The sequence below is a fragment of the Pelodiscus sinensis genome, chromosome 4 (assembly GCF_049634645.1).
Source record: "Pelodiscus sinensis isolate JC-2024 chromosome 4, ASM4963464v1, whole genome shotgun sequence".
NCBI classification, from domain to species: Eukaryota; Metazoa; Chordata; order Testudines; family Trionychidae; genus Pelodiscus; species Pelodiscus sinensis.
Window position 1 is genome coordinate 87526975 of NC_134714.1, and position 20043 is coordinate 87547017.

At 42.6% G+C, this 20043-nt stretch overlaps 1 protein-coding gene and 1 long non-coding RNA gene across 12 annotated transcripts in view; one reads left to right on the plus strand and one right to left on the minus strand.

The window, feature by feature from the left end:
- The window catches only part of SHANK2 (SH3 and multiple ankyrin repeat domains 2), a 690873-nt gene that overhangs the window by 229676 nt on the left and 441154 nt on the right, over positions 1 to 20043 (plus strand). The window lies entirely within an intron of this gene.
- LOC142829168 (uncharacterized) overlaps positions 2518 to 20043 on the minus strand; it is a 139876-nt gene continuing 122350 nt past the window's right edge. The window contains exon 7 of the long non-coding RNA XR_012903549.1: positions 2518 to 5334. This is a non-coding gene — a long non-coding RNA (uncharacterized LOC142829168). The remainder of the gene's footprint in view (positions 5335 to 20043) is intronic.

Consider the following 20043-nt stretch of genomic DNA (forward strand, 5'->3'; position numbering starts at 1 on the left):
GATTAAGAACCTGTATGTCTTATTCTATTCTGGCAGTGGTGTATATCACAAGTAACTTCACTAAATTCAGTGCTGTGAAATGAGCTTAAGTTAGATCAAAAAGAAAATGTCTATATTTACTAGTTTTGAAGATTTTGTTTTTGAACATATTATGTAGGTTAGTTTTAAAATCACTGTAGTTTTATTGAGAATATACATCGAGAAACATAGCCAATTCTGAATTTATTTGAGGATTTTTTTTTCTGAAATATGACTACCAAGTATCTTGGAATTAGCAGTAAAAAACTGTACAGTCTTAGATTATAGAGCCAGAGGAACCATTGGATCATGTAGTCTGATCTCCTGTATAAGAAAGCCATGAGACTTCCCTGAATTAATTCCATTTTGCACTAGAGCATATCTTTTTGAAAAAGCATCTGATCCTGATTTAAAATTTGCCCGTGATGGAAAATTTATTACAATCCTTGGTATGTTGTTCCAATGGTTAATTATTCTAATGTTCTAAAAATTAGGCCTCATTTCTGGTCTGAATTTGTTGTATTCTGAACTTTCAGATCTTGTCTGCTAGAATCAAGAAACAATTGTCAAACTTCTTCCTTATATAATTACTTATAAATTGAGATCAGGTCTCTCCAGAATCTGTTGCTTGTTGGGGTGAATAGAGTTTCTTGAGTCTAATATAGAATTTTCCCATATTGGATGAAGTGTTTCCTGAGCTTGGAAATTATCTTCTTTAATCATAGAATCATAGAGCTGGAAGAGACTTCACGAGGTCATCCAGTCCAGCCCCCTGCCCAAAGCAGGACCAATCATCTCAGGTAGGGCTTTGTCAAGCCGAGACTTAAAATCCTCTCGGTATGGAGATTCCACCATCTCCCCAGGTAACCCATTCCAGTACTTCATTACCCTCCTAGTGAAATAGATTTTCCTAATATCCAGTCTAGACCTCCTTCACTGTAACTTAAAACCATTGCTCCTAGTTCTGATATCCATCACTACTGTGAACAGCCTCTCTCCATCCTCTTTGGAACCTCCCTTCAGGATATTGAAGGCTGCTATCAATTCCCCCCTCATTCTTCTCTTCTGCAGACTAAACAAACCCAAATCCCTCAGTCTCTCCTCATAGGTCATGTGCTCCAGCCCCCTAATCATTTTGGTTGCCCTCCATTGGACTCTCTCCAATGCATCCACGTCCTTTGTAGAGTGGGGGGCCCAGAACTGGACAGACTACTCCAGATGTGGCCTCACTAGAGCTGAATAAAGGGAAATAATCACTTCTGTAGATCTGCTGGCAATGCTCCTCTTAATGCAACCTAATATGCCATTAACCTTCTTGGCTACAAGGGCACACTGTTGACTCATATCTAGCTTCTCATCCACTGTAATCCCCAGGTCCTTTTCTGCAGAACTGCTACTTAGCCAGTCGGTCCCCAGCCTGTAACAATGCTTGGGATTCTTCCGTCCTAAGTGCAGGACTCTGCAGTTGTCCTTGCTGAACCTTATCAGATTTCTTTTGGCCCAATCCTCTAATCTGTCTAGCTCACTCTGGACCCTATCCCTACCCTCCACCGTATCTACCTCTATCTTACTGTTATCTGCAAACTTGCTGAGGATGCAATCCATCCAGGTCATTAATAAAGATGTTGAACATCTTAATATTACCTTAATCTTGAAAAATTCTGAGAATGTTTTAGGACTGGTAGCATGAGACCTCCAGACTGAAGTCCCCTATTATCACAAATCTTTTTTTCCCTATACAATATTGATAGGTGGAGCCCTGTATGGGTACAAATTTGTATCTACATTTTATCTGTGATCCATAAACATGGTCTGTGGATATTTGCAAATATAAAACAGATTTGCAGGGCTCTATCAATGGGCACTTAAGGAGCTATTAATTCTGTTCTGTAGTGTGGTTAGTACTCTGTATCCTCTTTTGTGCTTTATCTTTATCTATCTATAAAAAATCCAGATAATTTTCTTGGCATTTTTTGGCATTGATTGCCAGTCCCCATTGCCAAACTGTGTATAACTATTGATTTTAGCATTCCAGTCATGTGAATCATCCCCCTAGGTTTCAGTAATATCAGCTAGATTGAACATAAATGAACATTTCCAATTCCTCTTATTTGTTCTACAGGCTCCTAGCATAAGGGTATAATAAATTAAATATTTGTTTCTCTTTGTATTCTTTGTTCTCTTAATTAATTTTTTCCTCAGCATCATGATTTTGTGCTAAATGAAGGCTCATTTGTTTCCACTTTTCACCCTCCACTTTGTTATTACTGTAATGCCCTCCTGATTACTCTAGTCAGTACTCTACAGGTACTCAAGGTAAATGGATAATTAATTACCTTAACAAATGCTGATGAGATGTATGTAAGCTTATAGTAGTGCTAAAATGATTATGTGAAATTAATTTTTGAAATCCATTCTGGATGCAGTATTTTTTCTGTGGTCTTCAAATCTTATCTAGTCAGTTGTATTTCTGGTGCGTACAAATGCCAAGAGGTACATACAAATAACATAGGCATAAGGGTCATTCGGTTGATGGTGAAAGCATCATACTTTAATACACAAACTCACAGAAATCAACAGTTCAAATCTTTGCAGGGTCAAGTCAATCCTTGGCCCTTATTAAGGTAAATAATACTTTCCATTAAGAACTGATCTTGAAAACAGAGTTCCTGTGTAGATTTTGTGGATATTTAAAAAAAAAATCCTCTGATGCTTTGCATATTATAAAGATTGAGCTCTAATCTCTTTGGCTACATTTTCCCATTTTTCTCATTGCAGTGTTTTGTGCAAGTTGGCTGCTGCCGTCCATCTTGAAATGGCTGCATTTAAGTGGTGTTCTGAGTTAGGGATGTAAAATCCCTACTGCATCTACTACAGTGCAGTATTTAGAGTTCAGTAGAGAGACCACTCCTTCAGGCCCAGCTTTTGAGCAAGGCAAGCAAGGCGGGTGACTTGAACCCTATGCATTCAGGGCCCTGCGCTACCCAGCTGCTGCCCACCCAGCCACTCACTTGCAATCTTCATTGGGAGCTGCACAGCCATGCAGCTCATCCAACCACAGTGTGCTGCCTTGGGCCCCGCAAACTCTTTGGCCAGGCCTTCACTCCTGCAAAGATTCTTCAATGAGTGACAAGAGATCAGTGAAGGGGGATGTGGTCTCTTGGGAGAAAATGAATAGCTGGAATGGTGATAATTATGAGGAAGAGTTAGTTTCAGCTATTCAAAAGAGCTCATGTTTGGCCAGACACATGAGCCATGTCTTCATTTTTTCTTAATTACTAATCCATCATCAACTCTAATTATGTGTTGTTGATGCCACACTGTTTCTATTATTTGCCACAATTATCTTTTTGTGTTTGATGTCTTTGCTATTTAGATTTTTGTTCTGAAAACCCTTTTTATTTGTCTAAAAACGTATCTGTGAATGTGATGGAGGTATCTTACTTCTCAGGGAGTGATTGCCACATACCATGATTTTTGAATTTTTTCACTTCATAAACGTGGAAGAATGTTTTCATTATAATTTGGCATTCTGTAATCTCATAGGGTTAGAACTGGGAAAGAAAATAGAATTTTTGGTCTGAACAAACTGTCATCAATAAAATTCAGGCATGAAATTTGAGGCATATACAGGTTGAGCCTCTCTAGTCCAGCACCCTTTGGACCTGACTGGTGCCAAACCAGAGAACTTGCTGGACCACAGGAAGTCAATATTATTTAGCAGTATTACCAACACCTGCACTGCTTACTGGGCTTTTAGAAGACATTTAAGGATAAATTAGAGCTAAATAACAGCACAGAACATTGAGAGCCAGGACTGGTGGCTATAAACAAACTATAGGACTGCAGGAAATTTGGCCACACCCATGAAAAGTAGACATCCAGCTAACTAAAATCATGCCAGACGACAGGTATTGCTGGAGAAGAGAGAGCCAGACTAGAGAGGTTCAACCTGTTTTTTAAAAATTAAAAGTAACCTTCCCCTGAAAGCTATGGCTTCTTGTTGCAAACTAAGACTACAGTTTCTATGCTATTGAATAATCCAGTAATATTTATTCAGATATTTTCAGTTACTTTGAGTGACCTGTAGGGAAAAATATACTGCTTTACTTTCTGCTTTATACAAATTGCATAACTAGTGCACTTAAACAACACGGGAAAAGCAGTTGAGCTATGTAAATCATAAAATACATGGATTTTGTCAACGTATTGAGGATGCGCAGTAGATGACAAATGCAAAATCATGTCTAGGTTATTTTGGAGATAATGCTTAATGCATAGTTCATTTAGTTTTCATGGAAATGTTGTACAAAGTATGTTACATAAGTCAATAATCATCATCCTGAATTTCTTGGAACATAGAAGATTCTTTAATATGTTTTGAAATATTTTTATGGGATGTTAATGTGTCTTGTTTAAATCATTAGACTGTGTGTGAGACACTTGAGTTTTGGTGGCTATTTAACCCCTTTGTGTCTCTGTGCGTAATTAAGTAACTTTATAATTCCTTTTTTGGTAGCCAACACCGAATGTAATATTTCAAGTGAGACAAAACAAGACAATCCTGTTGAGTCATGATTTGAGGATAATAATATCTACCTTTGCCATTGATAATGAAGATGAAGGCAAATTCTTCCATTTGTAAAGACCTTTTGTCTCCTCAGTTACAATGTGCTTATATATCATTTGAAATGGTATTGGTTTATAGGTATTTCTTATTCATGATTTCATAGTTGGGGGGAAATGAGAATCATGCTAAATGATAAATGTACTCCAAAATGTAACAGTACAACAAGACAGCTAAAGAAAGATTTAAAATAGAGCAAAACAAAGTCATGTTTTCCCAAGGCTCCGTCCTACAAAGGGATCCATTTACGGTGCCAGGGGGAGTTCCTATGAATGTAAGGATCCATGCATGCAGAGCCCTTTGCAGGACCAAGACCCAAGTTCTCAATGACACTGTCAGTATTATAAATGTAAAGCCAAATCCAGGTGTCTGTTACCTGTCCTTGGAATCAGCCAAGGAATAAAATTGGATAAAGGGTGAACATGAGCAGCACTGAGTTTTGTTTATTAGTACAGATTCTTAATGGTACTCACACACGTACTGCATTCATGTTGGTAGGTTAGAGGCAGGCTGCAGGCATGCCATGGATTGCTTTCAGTTTCGTAAGTGGCTGGAATGCTGGCCAGGTGACAGCTCCCTCGAGACCAGCCATGAAGGTGACAAGGGTTGCTGGAGGTCCCTTCGTATCTGCAGTAGGGCTCTACTTCTCTGGTCCAGTTCTGGGGACTGGCGTGCTGTTACATTTCTTTCTGAAAGGAGATTCCCACATGGTCACTTGTCACATTAATTTATACACTTTGCAGGGTCCTTTCTTGCCATAAAAGGTTACAAATGCTGGTCTGCCTTATGACTGGATGTTTCTCATTCACACTTTCTCACTCATTCCGTGAATTATATACATATTCATAAGGGCAGATATAATTAATTATATTTAAGCAATATAGCTTCTAACCAAGTACCTGGCCTTAGGGTTTTGGCATAACAGGAAGCTACTTAAGCCACATTTGCTCTGCTAACAGAAAATTGTCTAAACAACATTTGCTTAAGAGGAACTAGCCAAGCTATAGCTGAGAGAGCTAGAAATACAAGAAAAGGAGAAAGAAACAAGAATTTGTGTCCAGCCAGTCACACTTCAATGGTGGGGAGGGATTTGCATCCAGCTGGCCACATTGTCAAGCAAAGCTGAAAAGCTGCAGTTGGAAATGGATCTATAAAGCACAACTATTTGTCTTGCTCCTTACTTCTGTGAATCTCCATAGATCTTCCAGACTGCAATGTGGAGAGATGACAGGTGCTTAGAGAATACAGAGAATGATTTGAATTTTATAATGTATATTCCTTAATTTGGCCATAATCCTTCTGTACCCTTACTGTATTATTTGTGCTATTGCTATGAAACATTCATAGAAATGTAGGGCTAGAAAGGATCTCATGAGTTCATGAAGTCCTGATTCTTAGCCACTGCCTCTCACAGGATGGAAGGTATTAAGCTGATGGGAGAACTCTCTCCCACTGTCTTAGAGCATTTCCACCATTAGTGCTACACTGGCGCAGCTGCATTGCTAAAGTTCTGTAGGTCAGATAAAGCCCCTATCTTTGCTGAAGTGCAGCTTCCAGAACTGAACACAATACTCCAGACTAGGACCTCACCAGTGCTGTATGGAGGACAATAACTTCCTTTTACAACACTTCTGTTAATACTTCCCAAAATATTAACTTTTTTGCAACTGCAACACATTGCTGAGTCATATTCAGTTTGGGTGTGTCTACACAGCAAGGCTTAACTCAAAATAAGCTATTCAAATTGTCTTACTTCAATTGCGTAGCTTATTTAGAAGTAGCTTATTTCAAAATTGGAAGTGTTTACTCAGCACTTATCTCGAAATAGAGCACTCTTCCTCTGACTTCTCTTACTCCTCGTACAATGAGGGTAACGGGCATCTTAGTAAAAAGTCCTCCAGCTTGACAGTATTTCGTCATTATTTCAAAATAATTGCCTGCTGTGTAGACGTGGACTAAGTTATTTTGAAATAACGCTAATTATTTCAATATAATATTGCTGTGTAACCTTTTGTCCCTAAGATCCTTTTCAGCAGTTCTGTCACCTACCCAAGTTTTTTCCCATTTTGTAGTTGCACATTTGATTTTCCTTCCTAAATATAGTAACAAGCATTTGTCTTTGTGGACATTGAGGAAGTTAGCTATGTGCACGCTCCTGGGCTGACTAGAACACAATTGTACAGTATCATGGGTGTTGCAGCATTAATGTGCTTCTGTTTTCAGGTTAGACCTCAATGGAGTCAAGATTTGGCTTAGGGATAAGCTATATTTCAATCATTTCTGCAATAGCAAACAAATGTGTAATGCCTGTCATCTCTCCTCTTTTTTTCTTGAATATATGTAATTACAGTGACAAACATTTATGCTCTGTTTTTCTTAGGACTTTCTTAGGATTTTAGTATCATATTGCTATAAGTACTGCTGGTATTTTTTTTAATTGTCAATAATGAGGATTTCTTTTTTACACTGATACTACTGCTCATTTTTTTTACCTAATCATGCCAAGAATTTAACCCTAATTTCCTCCTTTACCTCATTCTTATAATTTAACATGTAACAAAAGGGTAATGATGTATTTTTTTCACAAACACCCTCTCTGAGGAGCAGTTTTATTTATAATAGAGTATAAACGTGGGAACACAAATATTCAAGAAGACACAGGAGAGAAAAGAAATATCAGAACCTCTGAATGCAAACTCAAATCTAATGCTAATCATAGGTGGTAATAGCTAGGTAGGTTTAGTAAACTAATAAGCTGTCCACTCACAGATGATGCATGAGACTTCGGTAACTTGGATAGGTAGCAGCCAAAAATTCAGAATAATTAAAAACTAGTCTGCACAAAACACTAGAAAATACAGTGTAGGAACAATTATTCTCTGGCCAAAGGGATAAATTTGATGACCTTTAAGACTTTTCCCTTTCTTTAATTTCTATATCCATTTCCATTTCTAATTTCTGTGGTCATCTGGAACCTCCATCAAGATTAGGTTTATTCAGAATCATGTGTTTCGTTCCTGAAGTCTTTCCTTGTGAACCGTTTATTTTATGCTCAACATTTCTAAAATTCAAATATCATTTATCAAAACTTATTTATCAACATTGCACACACAGTATTCCAGATTAGGCAAGACAAGGACATTTTTGAGGCATTTTTCATGCGTTATGAAAAATCTACTTCCTGTGCATTATTCAGTATTTGAAGCTGCTACTTTGCTACTAAATGACAACTAAAGCACAATCCATTGGAATTTACTCAGTATATTTATTGAAACAAAATGTAGAATTAATCAGTCTTTACCAACCATTTGTGCTTGGGCCAAACTTCACCCTCACAAACCATTGTATTGTAAAATATGTGTCAGTGGTTTTAGTTGAATTTTGAGCAGTACAGAGTTCGGGTATGTCTACACTACAGCGCTAATTCGAACTAACTTATCTCGAATTAGTTAATTAATTAATTTGAAATAATCTAATTCGAAATAACACATCTAGACCCAAAAACTAATTCGAATTAGCGTTTTGCTAATTCGAAATAGCGCATCCACACTGATTGGATGCTGGGTCGCATTTAAGGGCAGCTGAAACCGGTTCCGGCAGGGCATCAGGTCAGTAGTTGCTTGTGTGGCTGCTGTCTGAGCCTATCTGAGGCTCGTGCTTAAAGGGACCCCCCTTGACAGCTGGTTCTCAGCTTTTTTGCTTGCTTGCCTACCTCGCCGAGGGACAGCAAAGCGTTTTCCTCTCCTCCTGCCTGTGTCGGTGGTTCCCATTGGGGACGCTGCCGCAGTTGGCACCATGGAGCCAGAGCTCACCCTGGGCATTCTGCTCCAGTTTTTGGACTTGCTGCTGCAAGCCTGCCAGCAATGGCTGGAGGCTGCCTGGCACCATCTGGTGCACGTCAGCCCCCTGCCTCTCCCCCTGGCCTCCCTAGGGGTTGTGGAGGAGCTGCAGCAGTGGCCAGACACCAGCGTGCCCCGCCACATCTGGCGTCTGGACACCAGCAGCGACTGGTGGGACCGCATCTTCCTGGAGCGCTGGGGAGACCAACAGTGGACCCAGAACTTCAGAATGAAGAAGGACACCTTCCTGGAGCTCTGCGAGTGGCTCGTCCCTGCTCTGCGGTGACGGGACACTCACATGAGGCCCACTATCCCCCTCCAGAAGTGTGCGGCCATCGCCCTGTGAAAGCTCTCCACGCTGGACAGCTACCGTCCGTCGGGAACCAGTTCGGCGTGGGAAAATCCACCGTCGGAGCAGTGCTCATGCAGGTACGGCACTCATCAGCCACTGGGCCGGGGAGAGGAGCGGCAAGGAGGGGATGGGCCGCCCCAGAGAAAATGGGGGGGAGGAGGCGAAAGTGCCCCGCACGGGAGGGTTCAGTCTGTCCCGGCCGTACTCCACGCCGCCCGCGGCGGCCAGGATCGTAGTGGGGGTCGCTTCCGGGAGTGGGGCACGGAGCAGTGCCAGGGAACAAACACTCCCAGCCACCCGGGCGCCCCAGTGATTCGCGGTTTGCTGTGCCTCTCTGCAAGTGGTCAAGGCCATCAACTGGGTGCTGCTCCGCAGGGTGGTCTGCCTTGCCGACCCGGACACGGTCATCCAGGGATTCAGCACCCCGGCTTCCCCAACTGCGGGGGGGCCATTGAAGGGACACACCTCCCCATCCGTGCCCCGTAATACCAGGCCTCCCAGTACATCAACCGCAAGGGGTATTTCTCCGTCCTCCTGCAGGCCATGTCTGATCACCGGGACCAATTCACGGACATTAATGTGGGCTGGTCCGGCAAGGCACACGACGCCAGGGTGTTCCTCAACTCCTCCGTGTGCCAGAGGCTGCAGGCCGGGACCTTCTTCACCGACCGCTACATCAGGATCGGGGACATGGACATACCTGCCTGGTGGGGGATGTGGCCTACCCCCTACAGCCCTGGCTGATGAAGTCATACATGGGGCACCTCAACCCCTCCCGGCAAGCCTTCAATGCCAGGCTCACCAGGGCCTGCATTGTGGTCGAGGGGGCCTTTGGATGCCTGAAAGCCTGATTTAGATGCCTCCTCACCCGCCTTGATCTCACCAAGCACAGTATCCCTCCCGTGGTGGCAGCATGTTGTATGCTGCACAATTTATGTGAAAGGAAGGGGGAGGCTTTCCTGCCAGCCTGGATGGCTGAGGCTGAGCACATGGCTGGCCAGTACATGCAGCCCCACACCGCCGCTGTCCGGGAGGCCCAGCGGGGGCCCGTCCAGATACAGGAAGCCCTGCAGGAGAGCTTCCAGGTGAAGGAGGACTGAATTCTCCCTGCATGCCCCACTGGGGCCTTCTTCCACCCTCCCCTTCTTCCTCTTTCCCGTCCCTAACCCCCCTTCCTAATGTAAAATAAAAACACCTGTTTTGCCAGAAAAACTTCCTTTTATTGTACATAACTAGGGTGGGGGGAGGGAGGAATGAGGGTGGAAGAAGGGAGGGGGAAACCTGGGAGGAGGGTGCTGGAACGGGGAGGAAGGGCAGGGAAAGCTCAGGGTTGGGGGTCCTGCTGGCTCTCCCATCTCACAGCACTACAGGTGCAGGGGTGTTGGGGGGGAGTAGGTGTGGAGGGTAGGGCAGGAGGGACAGGGGGTACAGAGGAAGCGGGAGGGGGAACAGGGGTGGGAGGAGGAGTGAGAGCTGGGGCGACCGCAGGGGCTGGAGCAGGAGGAGGCAGGAACCTGTCCACCAAGGTCTGAAGGTGACCTCTGAGGGCACGGTCCTGCTCCTCCAGCACCTCCAAGCTCCACTGCCGCAGCCTCAGGTCCTCCCAGACCCAGTGGTCCTGGGTGCGGAGCTGGTGCTCCAGTAGCCGGAGGTGCTGCTGCTCGTAGTCCTCCAGGTTCCTGGAGCGCCTGCGGGCCCGGGTGAGGGTGGCTGTTGCAGGTGGGGTGGTGCATCCTGCAGTCCCAGGTGCTGTGGCTGTTGGGAAACAAGAGCAGTGGTCAGTTCTCCCTGGGAACAAAGTGGGTGAAATTCAGCCCCCCTTTGCAGGGCAAGGTTGGCACGTGGGGAACGGGCCAGGGTCCCTGCATGACACCCAGCTGCTGCTCCATGGTGGGAAAGGCCCAGGCGCACGGTTCCTGGGCTCCCTCTCCCCCCACGCCCCATACAGATAAGGGGAGCAAGATGGCACTCACATGTGGAGCCCTCCCCAGCCTCGGATGACACAGCCGATGTGCTCTGTGGGATGCCTCGGGGGTCCTGGGCAGGCTCCTTGCAGGCTCCTGGCTCTCGGCATCCTCTTCCTTCTCCTCCATGTCAGGGACAGGGCCCTCTGCCCCGGGGTTGATCACCACCGGTGGGGCATGGACTGTGTGAGCCCCCAGGATGCGGTCCAGGGCTTCGTAATGAGGGCATGCCTCCGGGTTGGCCCCTGGTTGGGAGGCCGTGGAGTAGGCCTGCCGCAGGTCCTTTATTTTGCAGCGGACCTGCTCCCGGGTCTGCATGTGGCCTCTGGTGGCCAGGCTGGCAGCCATGCGGCTGTAGACGGCCGCGTTCCTGTGGCTAGTGCGGAGATCGTGGACGTTGGAGGCCTCCCCTCCAATCTCGATGAGGTCCACAATCTCCGCACTAGACCAGGCGGGCGCCCGCCTTTTGCGGCCCCGGGCAGGCTCCTGAGAGCCGCCAGCCTGGTCCTGGGAAGAGGCAGAGGGCTGAGTGGCAGCAGGTGGCTGGCTCATGCCGTCCCTGGTACAGGGTCTGCTGGCTGGGTGCTGGCAGGCTTGCAACTGGCACAAGCACTATAGCCAGACCGTGGCCCTTTAAGGACTCCGGGGCCGGGAGGGGGGCAGAAGAGTTTCCCTGGTTTGGCCCACAGTGGCCACCAGGGCAACCTGGGAAGGTCTAACCTCCATCTAGTTCGAATTAAGTGGCTACACAGCCCTTAATTCGAACTACTTAATTCGAACTAGGCATTACTCCACGTAGAATGAGGTTTACCTAGTTCTAATTAAGCGCTCCACTAGTTCGAATTAAATTCAAAATAGCGGTTTGCATGTGTAGCCCCTATGAAAGTTAATTCGAACTAACTAACTTTGTAGTGTAGACAAACACTTATTGTCTTATATAAGTGATTTAGAAGACTGGAAAATACAGAACTACAGGCCCAATCCTGAAGTTTTTATTTAATGAAAATTCCTATGGATTTCCCTTCTTACTATGGAGTTAAGAGTGTTGCCTCTAGCATGTGTGCTACAGAGAGGCATATAAGGCAGTGCAGAAGCCTCTTGCCTTTCAGGGTCTCCAAGAATTTTCAGGTTTAGGGGGCTGCATGTCCTTCATCTCTTGATTGTTGGGGGTGGGGAAAAAATCATCCCTTCTGCAAATGGTAATTTTATCATTTCTTGTTCTACAGGTGTCCCATAAAAATACAAAGCTCAATCGATATCAATATATAGGTGATATGATTATGCTGACTGCTGAAAGGGAAGCATCTTTTGGGCGTACAAATTATTATTATATTTTTGCATACCATAATTTACCCGTTTCAAAAAAGTCTCGAGAATAATTGGACAGGAACTAGTCATCTGTAATTCAGTGAATCAGTTCAATAATTGTGCAATCCAGAATATCTGTCCTCATTTGAATATCTCACATCCCTTTACACAAATTAACCAATTAAGCCTCACAACACACTCTGTGATTGATGCATTTTGTTATCCCCATTTTGCAGTTGGTTAAATGACAGAGATTGTCATTTTCTGAAGGTATGCAGCAAGTCAGTGGCAGATATAAGACTTTAAATCAACAGTTCTCACTGAATGAAGTCAGGCATGCTAATGTACTTATGTCTACAGAGAGTCTTGTGTTTGGTAAAATGTATGTTTATACCTGAAATGTAAACTACACTGACAGGCCAATAGGAGAACTATTTGGTAAAAGTGTCTTGCTGCCAGAAAATTCAGCATATCTGTCTAGATGCAAGATATCTCTGAGTGGTCATGGCTGGGCTTGACATACCATGAATGATGTAGCAATTGAAGCTACACTTGAAACTTGCTTGTTAGCAGTTTTTTTGGTTCATATGGCAGGGAAAACACTAAGGATTTCTCTCCTCTTATTAATTTACCATGACATGTGTAACTGTTTTATTGTGCTGTTATATCAATCTGTAGTGCATGTAGAAAACATTATTAATTGGGTGGTATTCAACAACTTAATGGAGATCATCATTTGCACATTCTACTATGCTAGAAAATGAAAGCACAGCCATTATTCTATTTCTCATCAATTAATTAATTAATTCCAGTCTAGTCTAGGACTGTCAACATGTAGTTGACTACAGGATTAACCTGGTTTGACTATACAAATCCTGCCCCCTCCCTACACTGCCTCCGTATCTGAGGTAGCAAGTGTCAGGGAGCCGGTGCCAGCTCTGTGGACCCTCCTCCCCCCTTGCTACTTCCTACAGAGGCATTAGCAGGGAGGGCAAGGCAGGAGAGGCTGCCGTGGAGCAGCCTCTGTTGGCAGGTCCAGGCTCGGACCACCTGTGGACAGGTGCTGCTGTTGCCCTGTACAGCTGCCTCTGATAGAGCATCACTGGCTGCCTGTCCCATCCCTGGGGACTATCAAATAGTCATGTAGCCCTTTAGAATTTGATTCAGTTGCATGAATATTCGATTACATGCTTTCTAACATCCCTAATTTGTTCCACTTTGCATTTAACTATGACGTTCAGAAGACATTTCCCAGATCTGAAGAAGAAATCTGTGTGGTTTGAAATGTCTCTCTAACCAACAGAAGTTGGTCCAATAAAAGATATTACTTCACCTACCTTGTCTATCTAAACAATAGATATTTTGACTAATATGGCCAAGTGCAAAGAATCATCGGGGATATATTTTGTGAGCTGAACCCGGACTGTAGATGAGTTCTAGTGTTGGTAACTAGTATTTTGAAAATGGGTATTTGAGCATCTATTCCCTTTGTAGGTATGGAGGAACAGTTTACAGTATAGGATTCTGTGTAGACAATAGAACAGATACTTCCAAAATAACTGTCCCAAACGCCACTGATCTACAAATAGCTTTGAGGGTCTCGGCAGACCTTTGAATCTCAATTAACTTACATTTGTTAACTCATGAACTTTGTACGTTCTTGTTCTAGAATTGTTTTAAACTAAACTTACCCTTATGAAAAAATCATATGAAATGTCTCTGAGACAAAGCCTACAAGGTCAGGAGGTGGGAGCAGAGGGAGCTGGATAGAGGAAAAGAGGTACCAGAGATTTGGGGGGCAGGGAGCATAGGAGGCAGAAGGATTCCGGGAAGGCAGTCAGGGGACATGGATTGGGGAGGATTTAATAGGGAGCCCAAGAGGACTGGTCAAGGGGCAGAGGAGTTGGGTAGAGGATGGGGGCCATACCATGCCTCGCTGTTTGGGGAGGCACAGTCTCTCTTAGTCTTCCCTATCCCAGCTCTCCATGCAATTTCAGAACCCCACTTGACCCCAGGCTAAATAATTTTCCCACTCCTGTCCTGGACCCTCATTGCCTCCTCTAGGTCCTTTGTCTTTATGTATATTCTCAAGATTCTTATCCTCAAATATATACAGCCTCTCCCCGACTTACGAACCTGTGACGGACCAAGCAATTGGTCTGTAACTCGGTTTGATTATAAGTCGGACCCCATAGAGTTACACACGACCGCGCTGTTCATAAGCATGGATCACGTTCATAACTCGGGGACCGGCTGTAGTTTCATTTGTGTTTGCTCATGAGGCTTCATTTCCTCATTCATGCTTTAGAGGACCTCCTAGATTTGCTTCGTGTTCTCTCCAATATTTTTTTGTCTTCTCTCTCAATTGCTAATTTTCCTTATCCATCCCCTTACCTACAAATCCTTTATTTCAAACCTACTTCTGTGACCTAGACCAAGGTTTTACAAACTCTGGGTGGTGGCTTGTAAGGGCAAGCTTTTAGCTGGCTGTGAGACGCTTTGTTTACCTCCACCTCTACAGGTACAGGTCATCGCAGGTCCCATTGGCTGCAGATTGCCATTCCTGGCCAATGGGAGCTAAGGGAACGGCAATCAATTTGCTCATACTGAGCCTCTGACAAACAGAATCTAGGGTCACCTATTTATTTTTAAATTATAGAATTAATTTGACAGCCCCTAACTCACACAAGCATTCAGATGAAAGGCTTTATTTAATTATGGAAGAAAATGTCAATTAAAGGGAAACAATCAATGTATCTCCTTTTTTGTAAGGTAAGGTAGTTTTGAAAGCTTTTTGTTTGTTTGTTTTCTTATGATCTCATGATTTTTTTCTAAGTGATATGAGTCAAAACTATTTTCCTGCACACAAAGAGTTCTGGACACAGTTGAGGGAGATTGATGAAAAGAAGTACTTTCCCTCCATGCTAGATCAGGGCACTGCATCTTAGCTGGCTCAATGCCAGCCAAGGGTTTTTCTAATCATCATCAATGCCCAGGAATCTTATTTTATTAGTCAAAGTGTAATTGTGCCATGAAATGCTCTGTCTCCCCCCACCACACACACACACATAAGTCTCTCCTAGACTGAGGTGATGGAAAAGGCATGTGGCATAGGAGCCGAGATGCTGGGGGAAACTATGCTGGCCGCTAAGCCAGCTTTCGGGCAGTAGTGTATGAACAGACCAGTGCAAAGTTCTTTTAATGGACTTTATATTAGTGTACTAATATAGATAAATATATTTAGTCCAACATAATTTTAAACATAATTATTTTATTAATGTTGCCATAACGCACACTACAGTACTTTATTTTCATCTGGTGAAAGAAAATAAAGTTGTTTGGGAAAAAAGTTAAATAGGAAATTCAATCTAGCAAAATCTGCTTAAATTAATACACATGCTATGTGATACATTTAAAACAAAAGTTTTAAAATATGAAAAGTCAGAAAAACAGAAAATATAAAAAGGGAATTTATGAATAATAAGGTTTCTTCAAAGACTGCAAGTTAAGATAATAGTACAAAATGAAACATCCCTACTTTGGTAAGTGTAAACATTTATTTTCCAGTTACCACTGTCACCTGTTTAAATTCTATATTTGATGATAACTTAGTTTACTGTGCACAGTACATAGCACTTTGAGTTGTATGCATATAAACCTGCAAAGATTAAATAAGCTTTTATATTTCTGATGTATTAGCACTTAGTGACTCACTTTTAGTGAGAGAAATTGAACTAAAAAAATAAAAGTATTAACCACTTTTCTTTAAACATTTTTTGAGGTAAGAGTGAAATTTAAATACTCATTGCCATAATCAGGAGTGCTGGCCAGCACCTGGTGACTAAGGGGTTAACTTTGCACCTAGAATAGTATCGAGTGGCCAGCCAATAACAGTTCAGGTAGGAATTTCAAACTGGCAAAGAGGGGTTTTTCTCTCTCTTCTGTGTTTGAGATGCAGAGCGGTTTCTTCCAAGACTGAGGGAGATAGGTGATACTTCTCTCTCTAAGAACAAACTTCTTAAAATGTATAAGCAGGGAATACTTTAGATAGTCCACCATGATTTGTTGTTTTCCTTGTTTGGGAATTTGGAAATAATGTCTAAGTTGTTAATTGTGTTTTTCTTTTTTCTTTGTAACTACTTTTAGACTGTGGGTTTCGCTGAGTGTCTATATTAATTGGTCGCTCTTTCATCTAGCCACTTTACTATGCTTGCAACTGTAGTTTTGTTTTGATAATAAAGGATTGTTTTCTTTTCTAATTACCGGGATTGGTTGATTGTTATGTCCTTAGGACTCAGTGCCTAGTTACAAGAGCATAGTCCATTGTTGTCTGTGGATCCCCTCTATTTTTCTCAACTCCAAACAAAATGGAGGTTGGGGCAGGGGGAGAGTTTTATCTGAGTGAGGAGATTTCCCAAGTGATCTCTTCCCTGTTTTTTTCTTGGAATTACTTGGATATATCAGTGATAAATAGGCCAATAGTAGGAAGATAGGAGTCTTGCCCACATGCTCAGGGTTCAGCTGATCACCATATTTGGGGTCGGGAAGGAATTTTCCTTCAGGGTAGATTGGCAGAGACCCTGGAGGTTTTTTGCCTTCCTCTGTAGCATGGGGCACAGGTCACTTGTGGAAGGATTCTCTGTATCTTGGGTTCTTTAAACCATCATTTGAGAACTTCAGTATCTGAGATATAGGTGAGAGGATTATACTAGCAGTGGGTGGGTGAGATTCTGTGGCCTGCATTGTGCAGGAGGTCAGACTAGATGATCATAATGGTCCCTTCTGACCTTAAAGTCTATAAGTTTATGAAAGGCTCTGAAGGTTATAATGAATCAGCAATTGAGTATGAGCCAGCAGTGTCCTGCAGCTGTGAAAAAAGATAATGTAATTCTATGCCATGTTAACAGAGTATTGCATATTAAACATGGAAGATAATTGTCCCACTCGTCTTGGCACTGGTGAAGCCTGATCTGAAGTACTGTGTTCTGTTCTGGGTGCTACACTTTAGGAAAGGTGTGGATATATTGGAGAGAGCTCAGAAGAGAGCAAAAGAGGTTTAGAAAACCTGACCCGTGAGGAAAGGGTGAAAGAAAAATTGGGCACCTTTAATTTTCTAAAAAGAAAAATGAAGGGTAGACCTCCTAACAGTCTTCAAGTATGGTAAGGACTGATATAAAGAGCTGAGTCATCACTTCTTCTCCATGTACACTGAAGAGCAATATGTAATTGGTTAATCTGCAGCATGGGAGATTTAGGTTAGATATTGGGAATTTTTTTTCTAATTATAAGTAAAGTTAACTACTGGAGAAGGCTTCTAAGGGTGTGTCTACACAGAACCATAACTTAAAATAAGATACACAATTTGAGCTATGCAAATTGCGTGTCTTATTTCAATGCTATTTTGAAATAGCTAATTTCACCATTTGGTGCTGTCCTCACAGTGCCAAATTTCAAAATAAAGCACTATTCCAAAACATCCCGTACTCCTCGTAGAATGAGGTTTACAGGGACATTGGAATAGTGAGCCCAAATTAATGGGCTTGCTGTGAAGATGCCTTCCTCTGTAGCATGGGGCATGGATCACTTGCTGGAGGATTCTCTGTATCTTGGGGTCTTTAAAAGATTGTTTGAGGACTTCAGTATCTGAGATATAGGTGAGAGAATTATTCTGGGAGTGGGTGGGTGAGATTCTGTGGCCTGCATTGTGCAGGGGATCAGACTAGATGATCATGGTGGTCCCTTCTGACCTTAAAGGATACCTATTTCGGGATACTCCAGCTAGCATTGTAGTATAGATGTATCCTAAAGGAGTTTGCCCCGGGACCTAGCAATTCAAAGGAGTGTCCTTGGTGGTTTCTAGCTTTGCACTTGCAGCTGAACACACCCAAATTGTAATAGTGGCTGGGAGATGACTACCGTGAAGTTAATCCTGATTCACACTGGGTACAAGTAAGATCATAATCAAAATCGCAATGGGTATTCACTGGTAGGTAGAATGGAAGTTGTTCATTCATCTTTAAATCTGGCATATAATGACTGATACTGAGTGGTTAACTGTGCAAGCATAATGTCTCAATAAACAGTATTTTTTATTGAATGGGATAATATGATTTAAATCAGCCAAAATCAGACGCTTTAAAACTACATTCTTCCCCGCATTCTTTCCTTCACTAAGACCTCCTTGTACTATACGAGCATTGCAAAGAGTTTTAATAGGCAGCATGTCCAACATGCAGGGAATATGCTTTGCTTTCCCTCAGAGTGGTAGGCAAGCAGAAGAAGAACCTGAGAAACAGCTGTACAGGGGGGTCCCTTTAAGCACACATCTCAGATAGCCTCAGGCAGCAGCTCCTAGAAGTAACTGCTGACCTGATGCCCTGAAGTGGTTCTGGTTGGCCTTTATTGTGAGTTAGTGCCCAATCAATATGGACTTTCTATTTCGAAATAGCTAAGCATTATTTTGATATGCTTTCTGTGTGTAGATGCGCTATTTCAAAATAAGATATTTTGGAAATAAATTCAGGAATACCTTATTTTGAAATAAGTGTGCAGTGTAGACTTACCCTAGTACTGCTGCCAGTGAAGGACATGAAGGAAATTATACACCAGATGCATAATTAAAAGCAAACACTATGGCTGTGTCTACATTGGCACCCCTTTCCAGAAAAGGGATGCTAATGAGATCAGTCGGAATTGCAAATTAATATTTAAATCCCCCATAGCATTTGCATGAACATGGCTGCCGCTTTTTTCTGGCTCGGGGTTTTGCCGGAGAAAACCACCAGTCTAGACGGGATCTTGCAGAAAATAAGCCCCTTTCTGCAACATCCCTTATTCCTACTTTCAAGTTCATTTTCCTTTCAAGTAGGAATAAGGGATCTTTCGGAAAAGGGCTTATTTTCCGCAAGATCCTGTCTAGACTGGCACTTTTCTCCAGCAAAACCCCGAGCCGGAAAAAAGCGGCAGCCATATTCATGCAAATGTCGCGGGGGATATTTAAATCCCCCATGGAATTTGCAATTCCGACTGGTCTCATTAGCATCCCTTTTCCGGAAAGGGGTGCTAATGTAGACACAGCCTATGCTTTTTTATGGCTTGTCTACATGGAAAAATTGACTGGAATAGCTATGCCTGCATGGGCACTCTGTTCTGGAAGAAAAGTGAAAGTAATCTTATTCCAGGATAATAACTTTTATTTGGAAGTGTACTAATTTATTCTAGAATAAAGTTATTTTTATATTGGAATAGAAATGTCCACACTGTTGTAGAGTAGCTTATTCCTTAGGAGCTATTCTGATAATTCTCTATGTAGACAACCACTCAAATTATGCCTGAAGACTTAGGTACACAGCTGATCCTGGATCAGGGAGGACCAGAGTGATTTTAAGACATCTTTGTATCCCCTTCTCCTGGCTGCACTTTGCCCTTAATTGACTGCAGCCAAAGATCTGGAACAATCTTTCTACTTTAAGTCATACACACTGTTTGTGTCCTCCTTCCCCCCCATTAAATTGTTCCTTTTAACTTTATCTGTCATTGCTTTTGTTGGTTTTAGTGAAAACATAAGAACTTTCCCAACATTTTGTTGTTTTATTAGTTATTTTCAATTTAAAAGGTATGCTGTTGTGTTTCAGAAATGCTGTTTTTGTCAAACTGTGGAGTAGCTGGGATTATAGGTTGTCAAAATTTCAGTTGTACAGCATTTTCTATCCTTATTACAGTCTTTGTAATGAAAATGTATAGTTGTACCATGTTCTTTTTTTATTAGAATCTGGAGATTGTCTTGAGAACTGATTAGTTATGTGACATTTTCTGCTCTTGTCAGAATCTGTCATGACAATTGCTTAATGAGAATTTTTAAACCCCCCTGGGTCCCTAATCCTATTTTATCTTTGTCTGATAAAGTGTTCATAAACACACAGAAGAGAATATCAC